Source organism: Lissotriton vulgaris, chromosome 7 (genome assembly GCF_964263255.1).
Source record: "Lissotriton vulgaris chromosome 7, aLisVul1.2, whole genome shotgun sequence".
NCBI classification, from domain to species: domain Eukaryota; kingdom Metazoa; phylum Chordata; class Amphibia; order Caudata; family Salamandridae; genus Lissotriton; species Lissotriton vulgaris.
The window spans coordinates 1,428,442,154-1,428,460,958 of NC_141695.1; the positions used below are offsets into that span (position 1 = coordinate 1,428,442,154).

The 18,805-nt window shown below is 49.9% G+C and overlaps 1 protein-coding gene across 8 annotated transcripts in view; it reads left to right on the forward strand.

Moving 5' to 3' along the window:
• The window catches only part of LPIN3 (lipin 3), a 428,785-nt gene that overhangs the window by 86,160 nt on the left and 323,820 nt on the right, over positions 1 to 18,805 (forward strand). For 2 of the 8 annotated variants that reach the window (XM_086932214.1, XM_086932221.1), the window contains exon 1: positions 1,433 to 1,588. The exons of the other annotated variants lie outside the window; for them this stretch is intronic. The gene's annotated coding sequence lies outside the window, so the exon portion shown is untranslated. Of the gene's footprint in view, positions 1 to 1,432; positions 1,589 to 18,805 lie in introns of those variants that run through there. 8 annotated transcript variants of the gene reach the window in all.

An 18,805-nucleotide genomic window follows, 5' to 3' on the forward strand; every position in this document is an offset into this window, starting at 1 on the left:
AGAATGTGATCAATTTATGCTGAGCGTGCGATATTGGCTGTGCATTTTCTGTTTAAAAAATGTTCCATTTGGGAGGTGAGCCAAGTTTGGTTTTCCCTACTTTAGAAAGCGGACCTGGAACATTCTGTCTCTTGCTTAGGACCTAAATATGTGTGCTCTGAGCCTTGACTTCACGTGAGACTCTTCCTTGCGTCTGATTGAGCCTTATACGAATTCTCTATATAGATTTACCACGCATTTTTACTATTCTTTTTGCTGTCTGTATCACATTTTACAATTTTTAATAAACCGTTATGGTTTCTAACTTTAATGATCCTGGACTTTCTTAAGCCTCATCACTTATTTAATGTTGCATATTTCCGGGTGGTTTTGATTCTTTTAGAGGCACAAAACCACATCTATTCTTGAGGATAACACTGTCACCGGTTCTGCGAAGACGCTTTATCTGTTAGAAATCATATTATCAAAGATAGCTTCAACAACAGTCACATTTACCAAAATTAGTTGCGTTGACCCACTAAGCTCAACATTCCGAGACCTGTATATGTGTGCTGCCTCAAACAAACTTGCATTGCAACATCCCAATGAGCAGACTAAAAATGTGCGTTTGGTCAAAAGTGAGGCAGGAAAGTTTTTCTGAAGATGGAATTAAGAATATATATATGATGAGCTCACTTTACTTTCAAAGGAGTAATTGTCAAAAACAATTGTTGACTTCAAATAGCTTGGCAAACACTGCTTCTAAAGTGCTTTGTATTGAAGTGTGTAGAAGCTGCTTTTTCGTTTTCAAATCATGCATTCCCCTTTTAAATATCTCTGTCAGCCGCTGATAAACATTGTGAAATCCACTAAAACATGTTTGAATGTTTAAAATGCACAATTTATCATTCTGTTTTCTTATATTAGCTCTAAGGATAGCTCCAACCGATTGTTTAAACTTTTAGCCCCGCCTCCATTGGTTGACTATACCCCACCAAACCCTACCCCCGACCCCATGTTCTAGAGAATTATGGAGTGCGCAGAATAGTACATCTGCGTTTCTCCTTATTATGCACTTTGAGCGCCTTGTACAAAACATACAAACAGTGCCAACCCGGAAGTGCCTCGGGTGAAGGGGTGCCTATTATTATTCAAGCTGGACACATTTCCGGATTATTGTTTTGTGAGTTGTGACCCTGCCTATAAGGGACGTTGCTTCTTACTCAGTAGTAGATGATGTAATCGATGTCACCTCGAGTGGTTCCTGCATCAACTCTCACACCTGCGTCCTGTTCTGTCACCTTACAGTGTCAGCTCTGAGTCTTGCTGCATCCAGTGCGCCCGTCACGCGCGCACACACCTGGGCCAACCCTGACCCTCCTCAGGACGGACCCAGCCGGGGTGGGCGTGGCCTAGGAGCGTCTTCTCCCCTGGCCCCGCCCCCTGCCCAGGTGAGTGAAAGACTCCAGGCCGCCGGTTGGTCGCTGTGATGTGGGAGGATGGAACATGGCGCCGGGGGTTTTCCAGGTAGCAGGGAAGGGTTGCTTGTTCCTGATTCAAAGTCCATGGACGGAGTGCTGATGAGATAAACTGGCAAAGAAAACCCCAGGTGAGTGTCGGACTTTTGGCGCTGCCAGGGGCTCTGGAATTAGGCACATGCTTGTCTGGGAGGATCTGCGGGCGCAAGCTGCCAGTGTCGTGCCCTCGGGCTTTCACGTGGAATGGGCACACCTGCCTTGCTCTTGATTCCTAACGCTAAGGTTGGGATCAGGGTAGAAGGGGCGGGGGCAGCAGGATGTGTGCAGACCAGACTTCACGAGTCCCCAAACAGTGGTCTGCCCATGATGTTTCATGTCACGCAGGTGAGGGGCAGAATGCAAGTATACCTGTGCCTCTTTTTTTATTTTATTTTATTTTTTATATATATTTCCGTCTAGGTTTGTGTTAGCCGTGTGCAGTAAGAGGACATCCGTCACACACAGTTGTACCCTTGCCCACCTCCCTCCGCCAGGATTGGCAGGCGATGTGTATTAGTCCTGAGGTGTGCCAGAGCGGAACCTATGCCAGTTGGAACTGGTAGGCACAGTGTGAGGCATGGCGAATGTTTTCTACGCCTACTGGCTGCCTGCCTGCGTGGTGCCCATGTCGCATCATGCACAAGCACAAATATGCACACTTGTTTCTCTCTCTCTTCGGTCGAGTGTATAGACTTGTTGCACTGCCCGGGGTATAGTCTATCTCTGCCCAAGCTATATATTTCGTTTCTATACTTAAGTGCCTGACTCTCTGATCTCTCGTCTAATGACGTTGAGTTGCTCTGTTCCCTTCTCTCAGAGACATCGAGAATACATTTTAACCCCCAAATTTCAGATGCGACGTTTGTATATTTCTACCCCTAGCATACACACACACACGCTCCAGCTTTCTTATCTAAGGATGTGCTCAGATGTTGGTAGTTGAAATAGCACCGTTTAATAGCAAGCCTTAGAAAACAAGCATTTACAATGCAATGGTCTCGGCATTCTTAAAGTCAGAGCTATTGGCATTGCTCATGACATTATTTTTATTTGTTTTTTTTTAAACATAAATAAATGGCATTGTCATTTACAATGCCAATAGCAGGTCAGGAGAGCAAGCACAACGAACGAGGGGGTAGTACAGCAAGCACAAGCAACGAGGGGGCAGGACAGCAATTACAAGCAACGAGGGGGGGGGCAGGACAGCAAGCACAAGCAATGAGAGGGGAGGACAGCAAGCACAATCAACGAGGGGGCAAGACAGCAAGCACAAGCAACGAGGGGGGGCAAGGAGAGCAAGCACAACCAGCGAGGGGGGGGGGGAGCAGGAGAGCAAGCACAAACAACGAGTGGGCAGGGGAGCAAGCACAAGCAACGAGGGGGCAGGGGAGCAAGCACAAGCAACAAGAGGGCAGGAGAGCAAGCACAACGAACGAGGGGGCAGTACAGCAAGCACAAGCAACGAGGGGGCAGGACAGCAATTACAAGCAACGAGGGGGGGGGCAGGACAGCAAGCACAAGCAATGAGAGGGGAGGACAGCAAGCACAATCAACGAGGGGGCAAGACAGCAAGCACAAGCAACGAGGGGGGCAAGGAGGGCAAGCACAACCAGCGAGGAGGGTGCAGGAGAGCAAGCACAAACAGCGAGGGGGCAGGGAAGCAAGCACAAGCAACGAGGGGGCAGGGAAGCAAGCACAAGCAACGAGGGGGCAGGAGAGCAAGCACAAGCAACGAGGGGGCAGGAGAGCAAGCACAAGCAACGAGGGGGCAGGAGAGCAAGCACAAGCAACGATAGGGCAGGACAGCAAGCACAAGCAACAAGGGGGGGGCAAGGAGAGCAAGCACAACCAGCGAGGGGGGGCAGGAGAGCAAGCACAAGCAACGAGGGGGCAGGGGAGCAAGCACAAGCAACGAGGGGGCAGGGGAGCAAGCACAAGCAACGAGGGGGCAGAACAGCAAGCACAAGCAACGAGGCAGCAGGACAGCAAGCACAAGCAACGAGGCAGCAGGACAGCAAGCACAAGCAACGAGGGGGGGCAGGAGAGCAAGCAAAAGCAATGGGGGGGGCAGGAGAGCAAGCACAAGCAACGAGGGGGCAAGACAGCAAGCTCAAGCAACGAGGGGGCAAGACAGCAAGCACAAGCAACGAGGTGCACCTCTTATTAAGGCGAATGTACACGTGATCAGGAAAAATGTCATGGCTCACAGGAGTGAGTGGCTGAAGGGGACAGATCCGTGGCCAAGTGCTGTGGGCAGCAGGAGCAAAAGGTGAATGACACTCGAACATGGATGATGAGGATTGACCCAAAACCTTCCTATATGAATACATTTATTTATCTACTTGGGTATGAATGTATCTGCTGGATTACATGAAGCTGGTGGGGCACTTAAAGCTGTCGCTAGGCCACATTTCTGCTTCTATTCGTGGTGTGTGATATATTGATGAGAGCTCCATTGACATGCGCAGTGTCTGACTCTTATATACAAAGGACTAGCCTCAAAACTTTTCCTGTCAATGAGATTGTTACCCCCATCAGGGGTCGCAACCCGTTCTATAAATGCAAACCCTTTTTCCCTTCTCTATCTATCCTTCCACTACCCTTCTCAATCCAAATAATCCGACTAATATATCCCCCACTAAAATTACTTTTTCTATGTTCATGAGGTGTTCATACGGCTAAGCACAATGGGGTAATACGAGTTGTACTGCAAGACATTGAACTACTTACTGGCTTTTCGATTTGTGAGCTGCCACTTTTATTCTTCAGGAAGGGAGTTTAGGTTCTGTAGTAGCCCTGGGGACCAGGCGCCTATGAAAGCAACTGAAAAATGGATGCTACGTTTTTAGGTCTAGCTTCATGGCACAGCTGTCAACTGGCGTAATTCAATTAACCTAAAGTACAGCTTTGAGAAGTCCTACAGAGATGGGATTTTGCACCGAGCACATGTTGGTAGCCAGAAGTACAGGCTTAAATTGGTCAGAAGTTGTGTGCTTTCATGCAAAAAAAGTGTTTTCCAGCCAGGCAGATGTCATTATTTTGTTTTTTTAACCAGCTGCCTGAGCATACACCGGTATCCTGACATAGCTTGACCCCTTGGTGACACAAACATGCTGTTAAAGTGTCTTAGATACCATAATAGCTTACAGTATTTATTTCTCTGCAGCTTCACAGATGGGAGGAGTGCATTCTTGAGAAATGAACTGCACTCTTAACACCATGTCCTTCCATCATTAAAGTTAGACTTCAGGTTGTAGTTTTGTGTTTGAGGGCAGTGTGGGATATACAGAGTTACAGTAATGTAGATGCATTTTAGGTCTGGCTGGACAGTGCTTCTGTCATATGACCGGAGATCAATAGAAAAGAGCTTAGAGAGTACTACTGGGAGAGGGGTTTAATGGAACCAGCAGGTGATTTGAGCCTAAGTGCAAGATTGGAATGGGCCACATTTACACAGTCACACACACAGAGCCACACACACACACAGAGCCACACACACACACAGAGCCACACATACACACAGAGCCACACATATGGTGTAGTAAATTCACCCATGCTGTGATTCTATCCAGCCACAGGATCTTGGGAGTCAAGACCGCTTGCTCCAGGGGAAGAGGTAATTCATGAGAGAAGATTCCTGGGCCACCTCATGTTTTCTGGGCTAAATTCTACTCAAATTGGGGCCTGGGACGCCATGCGGGAGAGGTGGCACATCCGCTAGGCCACTGTTCTAACTTCGGACCCTTCTCGCCCTGGTCCCCTTTCAGCCGCCGCACAGGGAAGGTCAAACCTGGTGGGCGGTCTCACCTGCTGCTAAAGGTGTTTGGGTTGCCCCTGTAATCACCGGAAATTTCACTTCAGGCCCCAAGTATGGCAGGCGTCCTTGTGCTCAATGAGCGTGGCCTGCCCCCTTCAGCCCTGCCACCCCAGCCCATCACACGCCTGCGCTGGTTCCTTGGCAGGATCCAAATGCCATTAATAATAATGTTGCCAACAGCAATGCTATATACCACCAACACCAGACTTAAATACGGTTCATATATACATATTTTGAGCAACCCTGAAAACAGCCTTCGCCTCTACAGAAAACGATTTCATGCGGCAGCTCTACACCCTCTCAGCAGACTGCACGCTACCGATCTTCAGCATGCAGCCAGGGGAGATAGAGTGAAGCATGACTCTGGGGGCACCCTCAAGCTGTCCGGCTCTACCCCCGCGAGGACCCATGAATAGTTATCCCCCCGCATCCGTAATGCTCCGGCGCAAGCAATGGGCAGAGCCTGCATTCACCTGGGGCAGACACCAAGGACCAGCCGAGTAGGTCAAGTGGCTGGAGTGCATCTCGCGATGTCCCCCTCCCCTAGGCATCCGCGGTCTGCACGGGGCGGAACCGCGAGGTTGGCCCTACTGAGGGTTACAGCAACAAGGTAGGAGCACTTAGAAAAGTACAGAGCTGGTCCCTCGGTCGTGCTCATCCACTCAAACGTGTGGAAACACTGTGCCTTTACCCCCCCCTGCGAGAGAAAGGCTAATCTAGGCGTGGCGTTGGGGTCCGAGCCAGATAGTGGCCAACTGGTGATTGCCGCATCCCGCCGACATGGAGCCGGAGGTAGCTACTGTCCGGCGATTCATGGGGGGGGAAGAGGGAGGCGCCACAAGACTAGCAATTAACTCTCGCCCCCACGCCTGCATCAGCCCCCTCGCCAGCAACAGCCGCGACCCTGGGGTCCGAGTCGGGTCAGTCCTACTACTATTTATGGGCCTGATAAAAAAAGAAAACCACACTCCCTGGTCACCCTTAAGGTAAAAGCCCTCGCAAACATCTGCCGTGGCCACCCACGGCCCCCGTCCGGCGCTTTCAACTAGCCAAAGGCCTGCCTACAATGTAAACCCCCACTCCACGGACACCACGTGGGTGAAGCCCCCGTGGCCCAGGCAACCCAGGGTCCCGGGGCGGGCACCGCCGTCGACTACAAATTGCTCTGTTCCATAATTAATTAAAACCCCACACCCCGGTCACCACGCGACCAGCAATGGAGGCGGCCCTGCTGCTCTGCAGCTCGAGAAGAAGCATCATGGTGGGAGCGCAGGACTGCGCTTCAGAGCCTGGGCGGCGTGCAGGCGGATCGGGCTGGGCTGGCAGCGGTGGCTGGGCTGGCGCTGCTGGTCCTCAGGCTGCTGCTGCTGCCGTCGATGGGGCGGGCTGCGCGCCTCCCATTGCCACATTTCGCGAGGCAGCGGGGGAAGCCTTCTCTGTCTCGGCCGGGGAAAGAGGGAGGAGGAGCCGGCGGAAGGCGGGCACACACAGAGCCCAGCAGCAGCAAGGGAGCGCACCGGCCAGGACGGGGGGGGGAGAGCCCAGGAGAAAGGAGAGGAGAGAGGTGAGAAGAGGGGTGGGGGGAGAGGAGGCGACGAGGATGAGGTAAACACGAAGGAACTAAGCTCCGTCCTTTTCAGACTGGGGGGCGTGTTTTTCTTTCTCCTTTCTTCTCCATTGGCTGGAATGTAAACAACGGGCATGTTTTTGACATGTTGTTTACCATTCCAGCCAATGGAGAACAGGGTAGAACAAACCTAAAAAACACGCCCCCCAATCCGAAAAAGACTGGTCTTGGAGTGAGAGAATGACGTAACTGAGACTTCTCTCTCAATGGCTGGCCACCGTTTAGGAGGCCAGCCAATGGAGAAGAGGGGCGGGGTTCACCCTCGCTACTCAGTCATTAAATCTCACCAGCGAGAATGCGCATGTGCGCAGCCTACGCTAGCCGAGACCTAAAAATGGCTTCCCGTTTTGCAAAATTTATAAGGGTTTTTTTCTTGACTTCTTCTTGGTGCTCCCTTGTGTCTGGACGAAAGTGTACCTCTCTGATTATTGCATTGAAACTCAAAAAGCACACTTAATAAGTAAAGTTCTAGGGTTTTTGCCAAATTTGGTGTAACTCATTTCTGCAATTTATTCTTTGTCGGGGAGCAAAGGTCCTATTACACTTAAAATGGGAAATCACACTTTTGATATACCCCCCTTTAAGTAGCATAGCAGGAATGCCAAGGGCCTTTGTGCAAGACTAGATAATAATGCCTTTGACTGTTGTTGAGCTAGTAAAATAAATAATTTTTCTGGGTTTAATGGACCCCTCAGTGTTTTGGGCCCCAGTGCCCCTCCACCTTCTGCACCATTGGCAGGTATTCTCCTGCCCCCTATTTTTGCCTCAGGCTTATTGGAGTTGCTTAAATGAAGGAGCCAAATTGGATGGACTTTTGATTTGGAAACCTTTGTGCAGATTTGTCAAATGGCGCCAATGTTATTAGCAAAACCAGTATTGATAACGCTAATTGGTCTTGCCTATGAGATCTTTTGGCCTTGCCAATAGTTTTAGCAATATGTTACTGTGAAATTCTTGAAGTCAAATCTAAAACACGTGGAACTGAAACAAGGAATGACCACTTTGCTCCTCTGCAGCGTCCTTGAGAGGACTGGAACACAGATGGTATTACATGTCAGAGGGTGGAGTCATCACTTCTCTATATAGATAGCCTGACCTAGCTTCGACACTCTACAGCTCCCAAGAGCTCTTTGTGCCACAGCATCCCTTTAGAAGTGGAGATGCAATAATTGTTTTCCTGCGAAGTTAATCCAAAGTTGTACAGGTACTTTGCTTATTGGTGAAACAGATTTAAATATCCTTAGCTTCTGTGGGAGTGAGGTTGTGCGGGGCGAGGAGGGCAATAAGACCAGTGCCGAGTGGGACCAGAAGAGAAAAAATAAATTCCAGCCACCACACTTGCTTCAGGCTTCCTCACCTTTAATGAATAAAAAAAAAATTGTCAGAACCAGTTCCTTTTTAGGGCTCGACCTCTGCAATGCGCTTGCGTATTCAGAGGTCGAGACATATAGGGGCTTATCCAGAGCTTACCAAACTGGCGATTTGATGCTGTACCTGTGCGCTTTTTAGGTCAATGGGCAAGCGCATTGACATAAAAAGCGCGTGCACATCAAAGCCAGCCATCTGTTCCCCAGCTTGGTGCCGCCAGCAGCTCTTCCCGCTCCGCCCCCTGCTGCATCAAAGGCTTTCACGGCCGGCCGGCCGGCCGTGCTTTCAGTTTCACGGCTGCCAGGCCGTGTCTCCTTTTCTTTTAACTTTCCGAGTTATTCTTGCCACTCGAAAAAGGCAGATTGTATTTTCCCTGTTGTGGAAAATTGGACTTTAATTAGTTGGTGTGTCTGTCGCGGTTTTAGCATTTGAGGTCAGTTGAGCTCTGTACATTATTGTAAGAAAATAGCAATTGTTCCGCTGAGAGATTTGATTTTGCTTGTTACGGGCATTGTACATTTTTAGAGCTGTGTGCTGCTGTCTTATATTGCTGTGCTTTTTCCTCTTTGTGGCTTCATTAAAATCGCTCTGCTCATTCAGTTCTGAAGCATTTTTCTATTGCTGTGCTTTTTCCTCTTTGTGGCTTCATTAAAATCGCTCTGCTCATTCAGTTCTGAAGCTTTTCTGCTAGGTGCCTACTTATTTTCCCAGAGCGCCTCGCCGTGCTTTCAGTTTCACGGCCGCCAGGCCGTGTCTCCTTTTCTTTTAACTTTCCGAGTTATTCTTGTTTATTTGGTGATCATTGGCTCTGGCCAGTCAGCTAATGCGAAAAGAACCTACGGAAGTGCCCACTTCCTCTAATTAACCTCGCACAGTACCTGGCCTTTGAACTGCGATCGCCTCCAGGCATTGAGATTCTTTTATTAACGTTGATTGGGGAAACCCTTGGACAAAAATGTCCCTAATGTTGATATCGTTTCTGAAATATTTTTCAGATTCGTAACCTTATTGGACCGGAATTTCTCGCTACTTGCAAATGTAAGAGCACAATCAATCAATCAATGACACTTATAGAGCGCGCTACATACCCGTAGGGTCTCAAGGCGCTGGGGGAGGGGGGGTGCCGCTACTGCTCGAACAGCCAGGTCTTCAGCTTCTTCCTGAAGGAGAGGTGGTCTTGGGTCAGGCGCAGGTCGGCCGGGAGGGAGTTCCAGGTCTTGGCGGCCAGGTAGGAGAAGGATCTTCCTCCTGTAGTCGCTCTTCGGATGCGGGGGACGGCGGCGAGGGCGTGGTTGGCTGATCGGAGGTGGCGTTTGGGAGCGTAGAAGTTGATGCGGCTGTTGAGGTAGCTCGGGCCTTGGTCGTGTAGGGCTTTGTGTGCGTGGGTGAGGAGGCGGAAGGTGATTCTTTTGTTGACGGGGAGCCAGTGAAGGTCTCTCAGATGTCCGGAGATGTGGCTGGTTCGTGGGATGTCGAGGATGAGTCTGGCTGAGGCGTTCTGGATCCGCTGGAGTCTCTTCTGGAGCTTGGCGGTGGTACCGGCGTAGAGGGCGTTGCCGTAGTCCAGTCGGCTGGTGACGAGGGCCTGGGTGACGGTCTTCCTGGTCTCGGTGGGGATCCACCAGAAGATCTTCCGTAGCATGCGTAGGATGTTGAAGCACGCCGAGGAGACGTTGTTGACTTGCCTGGTCATGGAGAGGGAGGAGTCCAGGATGAAGCCCAGGTTGCGTGCATGGTCTGTCGGTTTGGGTGCGGTGCCCAGGGCGGGAGGCCACCAGGAGTCGTCCCAGGCGGAGGGTGAAGAGCCCAGGATGAGGACCTCGGTCTTGTCTGAGTTCAGTTTCAGGCGGCTGGTCGTCATCCACTCGGCTACCTCTTTCATCCCTTCGTGTAGGTTGGCTCTGGCGGTGGCGGGGTCGTTGGTCAGGGAGAGGATCAGCTGGGTGTCGTCGGCGTAGGAGATTATGCTGAGGTTGTGTTGGCGTGCGATGGCCGCGAGGGGGCTCATGTAGACGTTGAAGAGGGTGGGGCTCAGAGAGGATCCTTGAGGGACGCCGCAGATGACTTCGGAGGCCTCTGACTTGTACGGTGGTAGGCGGACTCTCTGAGTTCTTCCGTCGAGGAAGGAGATGATCCATTCCAGCGCCTTGTCCTGGATTCTGACGTTGCTGAGGCGCTGTACTAGGGTGCGGTGGCAGACAGTGTTGAATGCCGTGGAGAGGTCTAGGAGGATGAGGGCCGCTGTTTCTCCGTTGTCCGTCAGGGCTCGGATGTCATCGGTGGCGGCGATGAGGGCGGTCTCGGTGCTGTGATTGGCTCGGAAGCCGGACTGTGAAGGGTCGAGGGATCCATTCGTCTCGAGGAAGGCGGCCATCTGCTTGTTGACGGTCTTCTCGATGACTTTGGCTGGAAACGGGAGGAGCGAGATGGGGCGGTAGTTCTTGAGTTCGGTGGGGTCCGCTGTTGGATTTTTGAGTAGAGCGCTGAGTTCGGCGTGCTTCCAGCTCTCAGGGAAGGTGGCGGTGTTGACGGATGTGTTGATGATGTCTCGCAGGTGGGGTGCGATGACAGCGTCGGCCTTGTTGAAGACGTGGTGAGGGCAGGGGTCGGTTGGTGATCCGGAGTGGGTGGAGTTCATCGTGCGGATGGTGTCTTCGGTGCTGATCGGGGTCCAGGCGTGGAGGGTGGTGGTGGGGGGTGGTTGTTCGGTCATGGTGTGCGTTGGTTGGTTGTTGAAGCTGTTGTGTATGTCCGCGATCTTGTTGTGGAAGTATGAAGCGAGGGAGTTGCAGAGGTCTTGCGATGGGGTGATGTCGTTGTTTCCTGCGCTGGGGTTGGATAGCTCTTTTACGATGTTGAAGAGTTCCTTGCTGTTGTGTGCGTTGTTGTCCAGCCGGTCCTTGAATGCAGTTTTCTTGGCGGCGCGGATCAGCTGGTGGTGCTTCCGAGTGGCCTGCTTGAGGGTGGTCCTGTTGTCAGGTGTAGGTTCCCTTCTCCAGACTTTCTCGAGGGCTCGGCAGTTCTTCTTGGAGCTCTTGAGTTCGTCGGTGAACCACGGGGCTCTCTTGCTACTGGGTCTGCTGGGCGGGGTCCTCAGCGGGGCGAGCTCGTCCGCGCAGTTGCTGATCCACTTCGTGAGGTTGACGGCGGCCTGGCTGGGGTTCGCTGAGCTGGCAGGAGGGTGCTGGCTCAGGGAGGTGGCGAGCTGGTCTGCTGAGATCTTGTTCCAGCTTCTGCGGGCGGCCTGTTGCTGGTGGTGGTGGGTCGTCGTTCTCTTGAAGGTGAAGTGGACGCAGCTGTGGTCCGTCCATTGAAGCTCTGTGGCGTGGCTGAAGTTGATGTCTGTGCTGGAGGAGAAGACTGCGTCGAGTGTGTGTCCGGCGAGGTGGGTGGGGGTGGACACCAGCTGCTTGAGTCCAAGATTGGCGAGGTTGTCGAGCAGGGTGCTGGTGCTGCGGTCGTTGTTGTTCTCCAGATGGAAGTTGAGGTCTCCCAGGAGGATGTAGTCAGCGGAGGGGAGGGCATGCGGGCTGACGAAGTCGGCGATGTCCTCGCTGAATGGGGTGCGTGGTCCCGGGGGTCGGTAGATCAGGGTGCCTCTGAGGGTGGTGTTCCGGTTGGTGTGGATCTGGAAATGCAGGTGTTCGGCGCTGGTCAGGGTGTTGTCGGTGCTGGTCGTGAGACGGATGGTGTTCCTGTGGATGATGGCGATGCCTCCTCCCATCTGGTTGGTGTTGCGGTCCCTCCGGACGATCTTGTAGCCCTCTGGGATGGCGATGGCGGGAGCTGAAGAGGCGTTCATCCAGGTCTCCGTGAGGAAGGCAACGTCAGGGGCTGTGGCGTCTAGGAGGTTCCAGAGTTCGATGGCGTGTCTGTGGACGGAGCGGGTGTTGAGCAGGATGCACTTGAGGTGGGAGCTGCTGGTGTTTGACTTGGCGGGTGCTGGAGCGAGGCAGGTCCGGATGCAGGAGAATTTGCAGGCGTGGCAGCTGAAAGGTCCGTGGGTGCGTCGTGGTGTGGCTTGGTGGCAGTCTGGAAGTCGGCCGGTGTTGAGTGCGATGAGGGTGGCGGCGGAGTACGTCAGGCGGGTAGGTCGGGGTCTTCGTGGGCCAGGGGTCCTGGCGCTGGGCGCGGTCCGGTCGCGGACGGGCGCAGACGGGCTTACCTTTGGCGCGCCTTCGGCGCACAATCGGCGCGCCCGCTGCGCGTGACCGCTGCGCGTTCGCACGGTCGCCATTTAAGGCGAAGTGCGCGGGTGGGCGGAGCAGCTGGGAGGCGGGAGCGGGGAGGGAACAGAAGAAAAAAAGGGGCGGGGCAAATGGCGGTGGCGGGAAGCGGGGAGGGAGAGCGGAGGGCGGCGAGGTAGGCGGGCAAACAGGAAGGAAACTGAGACACGGCACAGGGACTACACCAAATGAAACAGGCACAAATGGAGGGCAGAACAAATGTCAAATACAGTGAGAGAAACGATGTCACGGCACAAATAAACACAAGCACAAATGGAGGGCAAAACAATGGCAAAAACAGTGAGAGAAACGATGTCACGGCACAAATAAACACAAGCACAAATGGAGGGCAAAACAATGGCAAAAACAGTGAGAGAAACGATCACACGGCACAGAAAAATACAAGCACAAATGGAGGGCAAAACAATGGCGAAAACCAATGGGGAGCGACCAGGCGGCAGCGAGGCCGGCGGCAAGGCAGCAAGGCAGGCAAGGGGCACACGCAGCAGCTGGTGGCCGTGCGGCGCGGGGGTGTCCCACAAGTGCCCAGTTTGCGAATCAGAGTGCATCTAGGTGTGAAACACCAACCACCAGCTGGGTTTCTGGATTTCTGGGGTTAATATTTATTAGTTAACGTAAAAAGGAGTACGTTCACAGAAGCTTATTATGTCTTAGCCCTGTTAAACAGGATTAATGTGTTCTGATTGGAGGCACACGCTTTTTGTTCCCGCTGTAGAATTCTTACCTTGGACGCCCCTCAAAGATCTTTTCAACATCGTTGCACTGACCTGAGGTGCTTAAGTAGTCCGTTTCCTTCGGGTTTTCTTCACAGTGAGTTTTGACCTATAGAAGCACTTCTTGGCCTGTGCACTGGAGACTGCACCAGTATAATTAACAATCCTGGCACTAGTTCGATCTCCTGTACACGAGCCGGCTGACTAGTGATTTGCTGCTATCTGTCCAGCAAGCAGTGGTAGCCTTCAATTCTCTTCTTTCTGTACTTGTTTATTATGCATCAAGCTCCTAAACCAAATGTGCCTTCCTGGTATTTCATTGTGCTGGAGTCGATAACATGGTTCTCACTCTCTCCTCCTCTATCCCTCTCCCTGCTCTCCTCTCTCTCTCTCTCTCCCACTCCACTCCATCTCCCCTCACTCTCTTTCCCTCTCTCCGTCTGCCTCTCTCCCTTTACCTCACTTCCCTCTCACACTCCCCTCTCTCTTCTCTCTCTTTACCTTCCATCTGCTCTCCTTTTTCTCTCTCTCTCTCTCCCCATCTCCCCCTCTGCCTGCTCTCCTCTCTCTCTCCCCCCTCCGTCCTTCGCTCTCGTCCTCCCCCTCTCTTCTTACCCTCCCTCTCTCTCTACCCTCTCTCCCTTTCCCTCTCTCCCTTTCCCTCTCTTCCCTCTCCCTCTCTCCCTTTCCCTCTCTTCCCTCTCCTCTCTCCCCGTATCCGCCTCTCTCCCCCTCTCTCCCCTTTTCTCTCCTCTCTCCCTCTCTTTACCATCTCCCACTCAGCACCACCACAGCATCACTCAGCACCACTCACCATCACCACATCATCACTCAGTGCCACCCCAGCATCACTCAGCGCAACCACATCATCACTCAGCGCAACCACATCATCACTCAGCGCAACCACATCATCACTCAGCGCAACCACATCATCACTCAGCGCAACCACATCATCACTCAGCGGAACCACATCATCACTCAGCACCACCACAGCATCACTGGTTCAAATGTGTTCTTTCAATGTTTCAAGCTGTTTTCAAGCTTTCATGCTTTATTACAAATCACAAAATGATGTTAATATTTCACTTCTGTTCTTGGATTTTCGTCACAATAAAAAACACTGAACACAATCTTCACAAAAGTTATTTACAAAAATGTATGCTATTGCCATTACAAATTAAATACATTATTTAAGTATTAATTATTTAACAAAAATTAAAAGCTTTGTTATTTGTAATATCAATACATCTAAGTCACATAAATACAAAACATGTTGCATTACAAATGCTATAGGTGTCACATTTGCGAAAGTTATAACTATTGGCATTGAAAATGATAAAGCTATTAATTTAACTATTTGAAAAAAGAACACATGAATAAAAAAAAATCATTTATAAGACCAATAGCTTAAACTTTCCTAATGCAAGCCCTATTGCATTTCCAATGCTTGTTCTTTTGGTAGGCCTGTAGAGGGAGACTATTGGAGAGAGTCTGAAGACCCTTATGCTTTCCATTACCCCCATAGATGAACCAGAGTCCAACTGGTATGAGCAACTAGTGTATACCAGTGGGTTAGACACCTCACCTACATTGCTGAGGAGTAAGGAGCATCATTTTGCATTGGTTGTGTGGAGGGTGACTGAGGTCCTGTACCATCAGTTGGCCTCAGACAAACGTCTTGACAGAAGTGCTTCAGCTGGAAGCTTCCCCCCCACCCCCCGAACTCCTACTCCCTTTCTGACCTCGACCACGGAGCCTGGTGAAAGCCCTGCACTGGGAAACTGCTGGGGATCCCAGTTTCCTCCCCAGCACCCCAATCATGAGAGCTTGGTGGCCCAAGCCTCCACCTCCCGAATCAACCTGGTGCGTTCCCGTCCACTCCACCAGATAGAGAATCCAAAAGGCTGGATACCTTTGACAGGAGGATGTTCTCTTCCGCCAGCCTAGCACTGCTCTTGGTAAATACCACGTGTGTCCTGGAATGTTACACTCACACTGTGTGGAATTCGGTAGACAAGTAATGGCCATGGTCCTGGAGGAGGCCCAAGCCTTACACCCATGCTATTGCTAACTGGTGAGATGCTGCAAAGTTCACCATAAGATTTAGGCTGGGCATGACTGACACATTAGACAGAGTGACTGTGTGGTCGGGGGCACTGATGCCATGCCTGGATGAGAACTACCATCTTTTCAGCGGATGTCCAATCTTCCCTCATGGGCATGTCCTTTGATGGCTCTCACCTTTTTGGCAAATAGGCAGACTTGGCTCTGGAGCACTTTAAAGACAGCAGGGATACGGCCAGATCTTTGGGCCTATCCATGGCTCCCTGCAAACCCCAGTCTGCCTTTTGCCACTTCCATGGCTATGGTGTGGCCTAACAACTGCCTCCTTTCACACCCAGGGACAATGTGTTTCTTACTTGTACCCCTCCTGTTGCTCCCTTTCTTGCATCAGAGTTTGTTTCATACTTCGAGCTGTACTCTGAGCCTGTTTCTACTGCCATCTTTTCTTGCGGCGCCCGCTTGGCTTCTGACATTTTTCATATTCTTAAATCTTCTTGGAAATGTGAAGATTTGTCCTTGTTCGTAGTCCATTTTTTCCTTTAGGAATTTGTGTGCTTTGCACTCTTTGATTATATCCTATAGCTTTGCTTAGTCCAATCACAATTTCTCCTTTTAGCTTCCCAATCAACTCCTGTTGTTCACTTGCTTTTAATTCTTTATTTAGGATTTCAGTTTCGGCCTGGAGCGCATTCCTGTCAATTTCTCAATACTATTATTTTCATCAAACTCATTGACACATCCATGTTACTTCCAGCCCATTCTTTTAACATAACCACATTTAGGGATTTTGTAACTGGGTGCCACGGGAATCCTAAGACCTCTTGAGATCTATCTCCAAATATCTGGAGACGGATCCCATCTCCCACCACTTCGCTTGTTCACTTAGCATCAATTTTTCCAATTGCCTTAGCTTTGTTCTAATGTCAGTTTCCCCTCCCGGCGAGGTCTGTCCCTTCGAGTGCTTAATACATTGTTAAATAGCTCATCAGCTGCGGCTTCCCTTTCGCGCAGCTCTTCAGCAGACATTTCTTTTAGTACTAACCAGGGCTTGAAATGGGAAAATAGAGGTGCAGGTACTCTGTACCAGAGTACCTGCTCGTTTGTAGGAAGTGCCTATATTCTCCAATGAAAAGTATAGCATTTCTCTTCAGAAGTGCCGGTACTCGTCTTCCTCGCGAAATATAAAAGTGCCGGTACTCCGTACCGGACAGTACCGGCCCATTTTAAAGCACTGGTAGTAACAAACTTTGACCGCCACAGTTTTGTTATTTGAATAGTGGCGTGGAAGCAATCATTCAACCCACTAATTTTCCGTCTTGCCCTGTCGCAGTCTGCCTGGCTCGGGTCCTCCGACTTGCTCCTGCAACAACCGCTTCATTAGGGTCCGGATTTCCTCACAGGGGGTTTTATGGCTTTCTGACGAATTTATTTCTCTTGCCAAGGTGCAAACATCTATGTATTTTGGCCAATTGCTAGCAATGGCCACAATGAAATATCCAGTTTTAGAAGTGCCTGTAGCAGATTATTTATGCAACATCATCAGAAACATAAAACTGGCAGTGGCGAGAGTTAGAGCTATTAGCGTTGTAATTTGCCATCTCATTTACCCATGTGTTTTGGTTTGGAGTAGAGTGGGAGTATGCGGAGTGAAGCAGAAATATGTGGGTTGGATTAGAATTGTTAGATGTGGAATTGTGTGGTGTGGAGTTGATTTGTGTAGTGGAATTATGTGACATGGTGGATAGATCGGGGTGAGAGCCACAGAGAATAGATTTGTCCCTAGGCCTTGAGATCTCCGGCAACTCCTCAGCATAGGTCACCAAATTGTCCCTGCAATAGACCAGATCCTTGATCCATAAATCCACTTTCGGCCTGTTTCTGCCCCCCCACGTCATAACTAAGGCTACCAGAAATCCGTTTTTACGGATTTTTACACATAAATACAGACAGAAATCATTGTGTTTTCTGTCTGCATTTATTTTTAAAAGTGGATAAATACAGAAAATTGGTCTTCTTTTAAGTGACTTTCCGTGCTGTCTTTCATGAAATATAGCCCAACAGCTGAGCAGATGGAAAACATTGGAAATTTAAAAACAGGGTGAAATTTCTATAAATAACGGCATATGCCAACATACATTTGTGGTAAAATGCTCATATTTACCAGTGTATATACTGTTATGTAATATTTTGTAGCTTAAGTAGCTAAAACACAACAGACATCAAATTATGACTACACGTCTATCAGTTAAATAAATATGGAAATGTACAGTTTTACTTCATTTATCTGAAAAACACAAAATAAATATGGATAAATACAGGTCAAATGATCCAAAAATAAATATGGATAAATACAGACGGAAATGTTAAAAAAAATAAGTACCATAAAACCGGGAGCCCTATCCTAGTCATAACCACTCTCCGAGCCGCCATCAGTAATGCAAGGCGCCCAAACTTCCCGGTCAATCCCTTGATGTGTGGCACACAACATATTAAACAGGCGAGCGGATCGCAGCGCAGCTCCACACTCCCCATATCATTCAAACACTTCACCACTTTTCCCCAGAATTCCCATACTGTTTTACAGTCCCAGGCCAAATGCAGAAAATCCGCATTGTCACGACCACAGTGTTTACACCTTTCAGATGCACGCATCCCGTATCCATGTAATCTTAGTGGGGTATAGTATACTTGGTGTGTATATACTTAAAATGGATTATCCTCAAATTTCCATTCATACTCAGTGTTCCCGTCAGGCCACAGATATATTTCCAGTCTGACTCGGCAATGGGTTGAGGCAGACAGGCAGACCAACGCTCCCAACTGCAATCCTGGCCCTCCACACTAGCCCTGTAATCTCATAGCAGCTGTAGCCATACCGAACATAGCGAGTAAACATCCCCCTCCATTGTAAGCTAAACCTCTGCAGACTCTTCTTGGTTAAGCAGCTATATCCTCAGTGGCTCCCATATGTCCCTAGGCCTTGAGATCTCCGGCAACTCCTCCGCATAGGTCACCAAATTGTCCCTGCAATAGACCAGATCCTTGATCCATAAATCCACTTTTGGCCTGTTTCTGCCCCCCCACGTCATAACTAAGGCTACCAGAAATCCGTTTTTACGGATTTTTACACATAAATACAGACAGAAATCATTGTGTTTTCTGTCTGCATTTATTTTTAAAAGTGGATAAATACAGAAAATTGGTCTTCTTTTAAGTGACTTTCCGTGCTGTCTTTCATGAAATATAGCCCAACAGTTGAGCAGATGGAAAACATTGGAAATTTAAAAACAGGGTGAAATTTCTTTAAATAACGGCATATGCCAACATACATTTGTGGTAAAATGCTCATATTTACCAGTGTATATACTGTTATGTAATATTTTGTAGCTTAAGTAGCTAAAACACAACAGACATCAAATTATGACTGCACGTCTATCAGTTAAATAAATATGGAAATGTACAGTTTTACAACT